The following is a 9815-nucleotide window of genomic DNA, read 5'->3' as shown; positions in this document are numbered from 1 at the left end:
GTGATAACTTTTCTGTGGCTTTGGAGCCAGGCCACACAAAAGGGGCCAGGCCACGAAGAAAATGGGGCCAGGCCACAGAGAAAATGGGGCCAGGCCACGGAGAAAATGGGGCCAGGCCTCAGAATATTTGGGGCCAGGCCAGCGCAATGGTTATGTTAGTTATATTTTTGTTTATAAGTAATGTGGAAACTGGTAATGTTAAGACATGTACGGTACCTGTACAATTGAACCGTATCGTATGTTACAACCCGGGAAAATGCTGTATTCGAACACTTACTCATTACAAATGTAGAGGTATAAGTTTATTTCGACTCCATAATCAGCAATAGACGATAAAATAATAGATAAAAACAAATGATAAAGTAACTGATTATAGAATCGGGAAAGCAAACAAAACCTCAGGTAAAGTTCAAAGCCTACATATTTTAGATGGAAAGGTATTGATAAAAGAAGTAGTACGTGTTCGCTCACCCAATGTATTACTTATGTGAGGGGGTTATATTGCGAACGATACATTATTGTAGTGTTTCTACTGGTCACCGTATCTATATATTTATATTCCTCACCGCATTCATTGTCTTTTTACTGTAGCGTGAACTGGTGTCTATATGTTAAAAAAAACTATAAATAAATAAGTTATATTTATTGCTTGTTGCATACCTTTTTGTGATTGTTAATTTTTTTAGCGAATATGTGTTGTTATTTAATTATTTTCATACAATACATGGTTAATAGATCAGTGAATAATTCCACCAGTGACTCAAATGCTATTATTAAATGAAGTCCGTACTGATAAATTGTGTAGTTCTACCTGTATTGCATAGGCAATTGATAGGGGTTTACACACTAAGATGTTTTATATTTGTATTACAAATTGCAGGCACAACATATCGGTAGCTGGTATACGCTATCACAACCACTAGTATCCCAATACTCAACCTACAAAAAAGACTACTCTTCTCCGTTATACATTATCCCCAACAGAGAACAAGATCCATACATACCAGTTGATTAACTGTTTCATTTATTGAAAAATATGCCAAAAAAAATTGCAAACACCAGATCGGCAGGATCCCAACATACTCTTTTTGAAAATAAGATTCATCTCCGAGGGAGTCCTTTTTGTTAGCATCTTAAGACTTTCCTATTACCGATAATTACTTCAATTATATTCAGCGTAATGAATATCAGGGATAAATGTTCAATCATAAGACTGTTTTTTCAATATAAGTCATCATAGATATATCGGAAAAGTAACAGTAGTACAAACGCATATTAGATAATCATAAGCAAGGAAATTGTAAGACTCTTTTGACTGGAACTGGTTTAGAGATTCGAGGGAAATTTCTCAAAATTCAATTTGGTATTTTTTCAAATTTGTTTTTAGCAACTACACCGGTAAGGTTGAGTATCTCCTACACAATATAAAACCAAAATTATATAGAGTCCGTATTGTTGCATCATAGCAGACACCATGATTTAATTTCTTCTTCTCTCCAAGCTATAAAACAAAAAAATTATGTTAAAATTCTTGATGACTTGAGTGGTTTATTATTTTACAGTACTGGGAATCAAAATACCTATTTCACCAATAAATACTTTTTGATCCTGCACACCATTTTGAGAATACAGGTAAAACGTAAAATTAAATGGTAGTGATATTAGGGAGTGGGGTTTTATGGCACGGTTGTTAGCAACAATATGGGATGAAATTTATCTAACAGAAGGAAGTATGTAGGTTTCATATAGAATTAAAACATCATTTTTATCATTGTCAACTAGTCAATTCAAATCTAACGAAGATTCAATAAAACATGGTGTTTATTCGACTAGACCAGGGGTTCTCAACCTTTTTTCTGCAAAATACCCCCCAGAGGCACGAAACAATCAACGCAAACCCCCAGTAATGTGACACTGAACAAAGTTGTGATATATCGACTAACAATTTGTTAAACAACAATTTATTGACCAGATAAAACTAAATTTAATCTCCCTGTTACTAATATTGCCCTAACTAATAAATTCTTGAAATCCCTCTCAAGTTTCAATAAGGATATCACTGTCTCCAGTGCTCGCAGCACGCTGTATTTGCTGTGAATTTCACATTGTTTACGTCACAATCACAACAACGCAAGATCAGGGAAAATCTATGTTTCAATTGGCAACCAGTTTCAATCGGCACGCATTTTTCTCTGGTAGTAATAAAGAATATTAAAAACAGCAACACGCAAAAACTCGACTGCCATCCAAGCACCCCCTGAAATCTTCTCGCGAACCCCAGGTTGAGAACCCCTGGACTAAAGACTGCTTGGTCCATCCCTGATTTGTATACATCGCAGATCACTTCATTATCAAAAACTCATTAGGTTAGGAAACAAATGGAATGGGCCAATTTTTATATTCTATTCTGTTTTTACTTATTGTTGCCTATGTCCTGCTATAAAGCTCAGTACAAACAATACGTCAAACTCACATTGAGGTACGTAGAATCTGAATAAATCTTCGAGCAATCATAATACCACACTTGCCAATTCCACGTCATTCTATTGTTTTATGTACGCGATGTTTTGGAGAAGCAAAATCAATAACATGGAAACTACGACAACTGTTTGCATGTCGTTACGACGTGAGCACCTGAGATGTCACAAAAATTATGTTATTTGTTAAAGCCATACTGAACAATTTTTTATCATGTGATACAATTGATACATATTAGGCATTACATGTATTTCTTTACAATGCTTAGTGATTGAGGCAATATTTAAAAATGAAACCGATAGTGGCAAAAAATTCACATCTTACACTTTTATAAAAAAAAAAAGAGTGCTTAATAGGGAACACCATTTGCAAAAAACATCATCTCTTGGAAATGAAATTTTTCCAAATACAGTATAAAAATAGCAAATAGTCAAGAAAAATTGTGAAAGAACTTGCAAATGTTATTTTAGGAAAACAAATGTACAAAATTCAGACTTGACTATTAGACGACTATTAGACACAATCTTGACTGGAACAAAAAAATTTAACCATGGAGATCGTATTCAGGTCTCATCTGTACAGTTATTGTTACAATGATGTGATCAAGGCAAATAATACCAAATCTTACCATTATACTATTCCATCTATTTTAGTATTTAATCTTTGTAGTGGAATCTCGTTCGGAATATATTTTTATGTCTTCTCGGAAAAACTTTTTCGCTTGATTCCTGGTGTCATCATCAATTTAAACAATCCCTGAAATCAGATCCAATTATGTATGTAGTAGTAATCATCACAAGAATATAATACAAATATGTTATGCATGCTTCAGGTGGATATAAAAATATAAGGAATATTAATAAGTATTTCTAGCTTTGTCTCAACCGTAAAACATTGCAGAACAATCTCAAAAACAAATATATATTTAAATCTCTACTCAAACCATTTGAATGACGAACGAATATAAAAGTGTGAATCAAAGCTTCCCCCAAAACCAGTCTTAAATGAAAAATCCAGTGCGCCAGCTAATGTTATCTAATAAATAATATACATTGTAATATTAGGCTAAAATGTATAGTCTGATATATGAGTATTACTTATAAATAGTTTGAGTAAGATAAGCTTGAAATATTTTTCCCAACCTGGTAAATGTAAACTACAAATTAGCTTTCATATTCATAATCTATGATCAAATTGATATGATACCAGCTTCTTACAGCCTAATTCTTGTATACATTCCTCAGTTATCGTGTAGTATCTGTTTCACTGCGATCATTACTCATATCAGCATATATACTGAACAAAAAACATTAATTCCCCAAAAAGTGAAACAAATCTCATGGTACTATTGTTGTAAAGTAACTTAACCATCATTACAAACCTGTTATATGAAATGAAAACTATGACTAATCCACTTCCGACAACATTCAGACATTTCGTCCCCGAATCACCTCGCTGTATGAATCCACTTTTTAAACTGCACTTCCAGGCAACAAATTTCAAAGTATTTACTATTCAGACAGTCAAACATGATTTCATACTATTATGGTTACCTGTAACTTGAAGATCTTTACTAACCTGTTGAAAACCATGAAAAAAAAAAATACAAAATCATCTCCATAACAGAAATCAAGTATGGCTCCATATACAGATATACCATGTTTCCCCAAAAATAAGACTGGGTCTCATTTCAATTTTCTTCCGAAAAATAACACTAGCGCTTATTTTCGGGGGATATCTTATGTTTTTATTTATTAAAAACAAACTTAAAAAGTAGAGAATTACGAGATTTTCAAATATACAAACTATGAACCTCGGTTAAATGTGATTCAAGCGAATTCTTTTCGCTAATAAGGTTTGCCTGTACCTTCAAGATCATTACTAACCTGTTAAACACACAAAAAATAAGACTAATCCACACCTCATAACAGAATTTGAGTGTGGCTCCAATTTCTATCCTGTATTTCCAGGCAATATATTCTCGGTTAAATACGATTCAAGCGAATTCTTTTCACTAATAAGGTTTGTCTGTACCTTCAAGATCATCACTAACCTGTTAAACACACAAAAAATAAGACTAATCCACTTCTCAAAATGAATTTGGGTGTGGCTCCATTTTCTATCCCTGTATCCTGTATTTCCAGGCAATAAATTCTCGGTTAAATGTGATTCAAGCATATTCTTTTCACTAATAAGGTTTGCCTGTACCTTCAAGATCATTACTAACCTGTTAAACACACAAAAAATAAGACTAATTCACACCTCATAACAGAATTTGAGTGTGGCTCCATTTTCTATCCTGTATTTCCAGGCAATAAATTCTCGGTAAAATGCGATTCAAGCATATTCTTTTTACTAATAAGGTTTGTCTGTACCTTCAAGATCATCACTAACCTGTTAAGCACACAAAAAATAAGACTAATCCACTTCTCAAAATGAATTTGAGTGTGGCTCCATATTACTGAACTGCTCTAGTCTGTGGCTCCATTTTCTATCCTGTATTTCCAGGCAATAAATTCTCGGTTAAATGTGATTCAAGCATATTCTTTTCACTAATTAGGTTTGCCTGTACCTTCAAGATCATCACTAACCTGTTAAACACACAAAAAATAAGACTAATCCACTTCTCAAAATGAATTTGAGTGTGGCTCCATATTACTGAACTGCTCTAGTCTGTGGCTCCATTTTCTATCCTGTATTTCCAGGCAATAAATTCTCGGTTAAATGTGATTCAAGCATATTCTTTTCACTAATTAGGTTTGCCTGTACCTTCAAGATCATCACTAACCTGTTAAACACACAAAAAATAAGACTAATCCACTTCTCAAAATGAATTTGAGTGTGGCTCCATATTACTGAACTGCTCTAGTCTGTGGCTCCATTTTCTATCCTGTATTTCCAGGCAATAAATTCTCGGTTAAATGTGATTCAAGCATATTCTTTTCACTAATTAGGTTTGCCTGTACCTTCAAAATCATCACTAACCTGTTAAACACACAAAAAAATAAGACTAATCCACTTCTCAAAATGAATTTGAGTGTGGCTCCATATTACTGAACTGCTCTAGTCTGTGGCTCCATTTTCTATCCTGTATTTCCAGGCAATAAATTCTCGGTTAAATGTGATTCAAGCATATTCTTTTCACTAATTAGGTTTGCCTGTACCTTCAAGATCATCACTAACCTGTTAAACACACAAAAAATAAGACTAATCCACTTCTCAAAACGAATTTGAGTGTGGCTCCATTGTATTACTGAACTGCTCAAGTCTGTGGCTCCATTTTCTATCCTGTATTTCCAGGTAATAAATTCTCGGTTAAATGTGATTCAAGCATATTCTTTTCACTAATAAGGTTTGCCTGTACCTTCAAGATCATCACTAACCTGTTAAACACACAAAAAAATAGGACTAATCCACTTTTCATACCAGAATTTGAGTGTGGCTCCGTATTACTGCATAGCACCATGGCCTGGCCCCGATTTCTCCGTGGCCCGGCCTCAATTTCTCTGTGGCCCGGCCCCAATTTCTCCGTGGCCTGGCCCCAATTTCTCCGTGGCCTGGCCCCATTTCAGTGGCCTGGCCCCAAAGCCACAAAAAAGTGACCACTCCCTCTCAGTCGCGGGACGCCAGTGCAGGATTGCCACTTTTGTCTAAATAAAAACATATCATCTTTTCCCCGACCTTTGACCCCCGGGAAATTTTTCCTATACTTCATCATTATAAAACTTTTGGTGTTTATTTTAAGAATAATTTCGCGAGTTGTCACCTGTAAAATAGGGTATTTGCTTCAAACCATCATAATGATTCATAGTATTCAACAATCTGTTCTTTAAAAGTATCGGTAAAGAATTTTAGCCTAGTCTATTACAGCTATTTCCACATCAATTTTTGATTACTGCAATTAAACCTAAACTTCTAGGAAGACAAAGTAATCATTGAATTATTAGATTTATATTTAAATGTCCGAAACACAACTGAAAACTAACGAATAGAATTCAAAAATGCAAAAACGAAACATTTTTTTACGACCACGCTTGAAAATCTGTCTGATTGAGAAAAGTGTCTGAGCGAATGAATTGTAACGTCACGTTTTGCATCTTGCTGATTGGCCAATGTCACGAAGTAAACAAAAAGTAGATACTTGGGGAAACATCTTTAGATTGACCTCAAAAAATATCTAGATATCAAAATAAAACATCCAAAAATTATATTTAAATATGGAGTTATCCAAGTTAATGAAAAATAAACAGAACAAAAGAGTACAAATAGCTCATTATATTACATCATACTGTCATAGTAGATTTCGAAGATTATTCGACAATGAAGTTGATGCTGTTGCTGTTGGATTTTCTATATATGTTTCTGCCGTACATATATTTTTAAAATCGAAACAGGTTTCTTATAGGACTTGCAACATCCTGATGTAGACCATTACTTCAAATCGCTAAATGTACTTAGGGATAAAGATATAATGAGGTATTATCGTTAGTTGACTTTCATAATACACGCTTTTTTTCACCTGCAATTAGTTTACTTTCAATTAATAATATATCTAGTAATATAATATGTAATCAGGGCATGTTTAGCTGGGTATGTTTGCCTTATTCAACAATAATTAACATACTTAATTAGATAGCTGAACACATTCTGACTTTTGCATGTTTTTTTTTTTAATGTTGAATTTTTGATATAACACATAGTCTACATGGCTTTTGTTTTCCATTTGCGTGGTGTAATTATTTATGAGGGATGTAGACCTTATAATATAGTTCCTGTAAGTTAACTAATAATTGCAATTAGGATAGCAGTGAACCTATATTTAATTCTGTGCTTTGTTTGAACTGAAACCAAAATTTAGTATTTTTTGCAAGGTTTGTAAACAGCTAATTTTATACTTTTGGGTGAACAAAAAATGCCTCTTTATTTAAAAACACCTTTCAATCTAAAATCTGTACTTACTCGAGGTTCTGTTAATTCTCTTGATTCTGTAATCAGTTTGATTCATTTTGTTTTTATCTATTTTTCCCTCGTCTTCCATGCTGAATATGGAGTCAAAATAAATCTATTGTTAGGGAGGAGGGAGCCCTAATCGACCAGCGGGAAGCGAGTAGTCCAGCAATCGCACATAAGTATCCCCAACGGGATGCGAACCAATAGATAAAGTCCGGCAGATAAGGGGGCCTTTTTGGCCCAAGTTTGATTTCAGACATAAAGTTTTTTTTATTTGTGATTATTCATCTTGGTGTCATTGCCCATCGTTTCTACATGGGTGTGGAGTTTGCAGCCTTGAGCAATTTTTTTACGGCTCGATATATGTATTAGTGTTTTTTGTCAAACCTGTGCATCATATTGACGCACAACCTGAACCATAACCTGTTACAATACTATGTTCAGATTGTGCGCAATCTTGGTGCACAAACTACGCAAGCACCAAATTTACTAGGAAATAAAATCAATAACTTTTAGGTATTTATTGAGATATTTGTATTAGTGAATGACGCACAACCTGCACCATAATCTGTTACAATGCTATGTTCAGGTTGTGCGCAATCTTAGTGCACAAACTACGCAAGCACCAAATTTACTAGGAAATAAAATCAATAACTTTTAGGTATTTGTTGACCCCAGCTTTGGGTCGCGACCCATATACAGTATATAGAAATACTGTCGAAACATACGCGTAAAATAAAGAGTACTATTTCAAAATACCCGTTTTTGTTGCAATTAACAATACAAGCCTGCTAATGCAGTCGTCAGTTGTTCAAGTGGGTATACACCCGGTGGAGAACAGTCAATTATTTGTTAGCGAGAATTGTTATGCAGCGAGATGAGCACGACGACGCAGTGAAAGATAATGATATCACGAGAACAAGAATGAGAAAATTGCTACATTTTATAGTATATCCCTGAGAAAGAATGTAGTTCATTCTTATGTTCCATGCCGATGCTTTTCAAACTACCAAAGACTCTCAACACTTTTGCTTCTTCTCTTCTATAAAAATACATTGTTAATATATATTCGCATTTCCATCTGATTGTTCGTGCTCCCAGATAACCGATCAGCCTCCTCCAAGGAGGACGGGGTCCCCTTTTAAGAAACCATGTTATAAACTAAAAGAGGCGACCGTGCTTCTCTTGCCTGTTGTCATGCTGCCCCTGGAATTCAGCTACAACAAAAATTCCACGAAAACGGATTTTTAAATTTTATGATTTTATTAATATTCTCAACAATGAATGATATACGGGTGGTAAAATGCCAAGTTATTCCAACAACATGATCATGTTTTGCAATTTACAACCAATGTTATGTATGTAACTTTGTTTGACAGAGCCCCAGGAGCTCTAACTACAAATATCAAAAATGTGAGGGCAAAAAAGTCACACTACAACATTGTCAAATGTGCTGTATTTGCGATAGATAACAGGTTTACCAAAAAGAATTATATGAAAAATGGTAAAATAAAGATCAATTCAGCAATATCTACTTGGTGATATGCATCCGTTGATGATTTTATGTGTTTGTTTTGGAAGTTTAATAACAGAATTAATTGTGGTTGTTGGGGATGTTTTAAAAAAAGGTTGTATGGAAAAAAGTTTTTACAAAATGTCAAGGTTTGATAGTAGTAGAGAAGTAGAAAAAATACTCCCATGTTTTTTTTTTCATTCGATAACCACGCCACAGAACTTCCCCGATAAGTATACGCAGCAATTGCGAGAGGCAGAAATGCCAAGATGGGATTTCATCGCATTGCAAACCAATATTAGCAATTCTTATATATATTCGCGCATTCCCATCTGAACAGCGTGAAAAAGATTATACCCATCTACACACTTTAAGAACTATGTCAGATGAGCGTCATATTATCGAATATCAGTAAAGGAATATTGCAATGGGAAAAGACATATAAGGCGGAACTTTCAGTAGTATGCAATCAAATAATCTTATTGTAGAATATATATTTAAAAACAATTCGTCACGCCAACTGCAGTCCGAAACTTTTTGTCTCTGGCTGAGCTTAGATATCAATTGGCACTCATGTAAACTGGTAAGACTGTAAGAGGCACGCGATGGAGCAGGTACTAAGGGTATCCATCCCCCAGCTGTCATTTGAGTGGGTACTGCTGTTTTTATTGCAGATGTTACTGATCTTTTTGTATTAAAGATTTACTGGCATCACCGATTTAAGGATGTTGGAAACCAACACGCAATATTACAAAACTTACTTCCAACACGCGGTTTGATTGAATGAAAATGCTGAAACTAGTATTCTTTAGAACAGCATACAAATTCTATGGAATGAAATCATACACAAAAGCTCGTCAGAAACCTATAGCTC

General features: G+C 34.4%; 1 long non-coding RNA gene across 1 annotated transcript; it reads right to left on the bottom strand.

Moving 5' to 3' along the window:
- Nucleotides 1–1031: 1031 nt before the first annotated feature.
- On the bottom strand, nucleotides 1032–4881 carry LOC144425192 (uncharacterized). Its single transcript, XR_013477377.1, has 5 exons — nucleotides 4741–4881; nucleotides 3860–4056; nucleotides 3107–3234; nucleotides 2474–2634; nucleotides 1032–1501 (listed from the first exon to the last, which is right to left on the bottom strand). It is a non-coding gene; the product is annotated as an uncharacterized LOC144425192 (long non-coding RNA).
- Nucleotides 4882–9815: the final 4934 nt, after the last annotated feature.

The sequence above is a fragment of the Styela clava genome, chromosome 7 (genome assembly GCF_964204865.1).
Source record: "Styela clava chromosome 7, kaStyClav1.hap1.2, whole genome shotgun sequence".
Taxonomy (NCBI): Eukaryota; Metazoa; Chordata; class Ascidiacea; order Stolidobranchia; family Styelidae; genus Styela; species Styela clava.
This window is presented reverse-complemented; position numbering and strand designations above follow the sequence as displayed.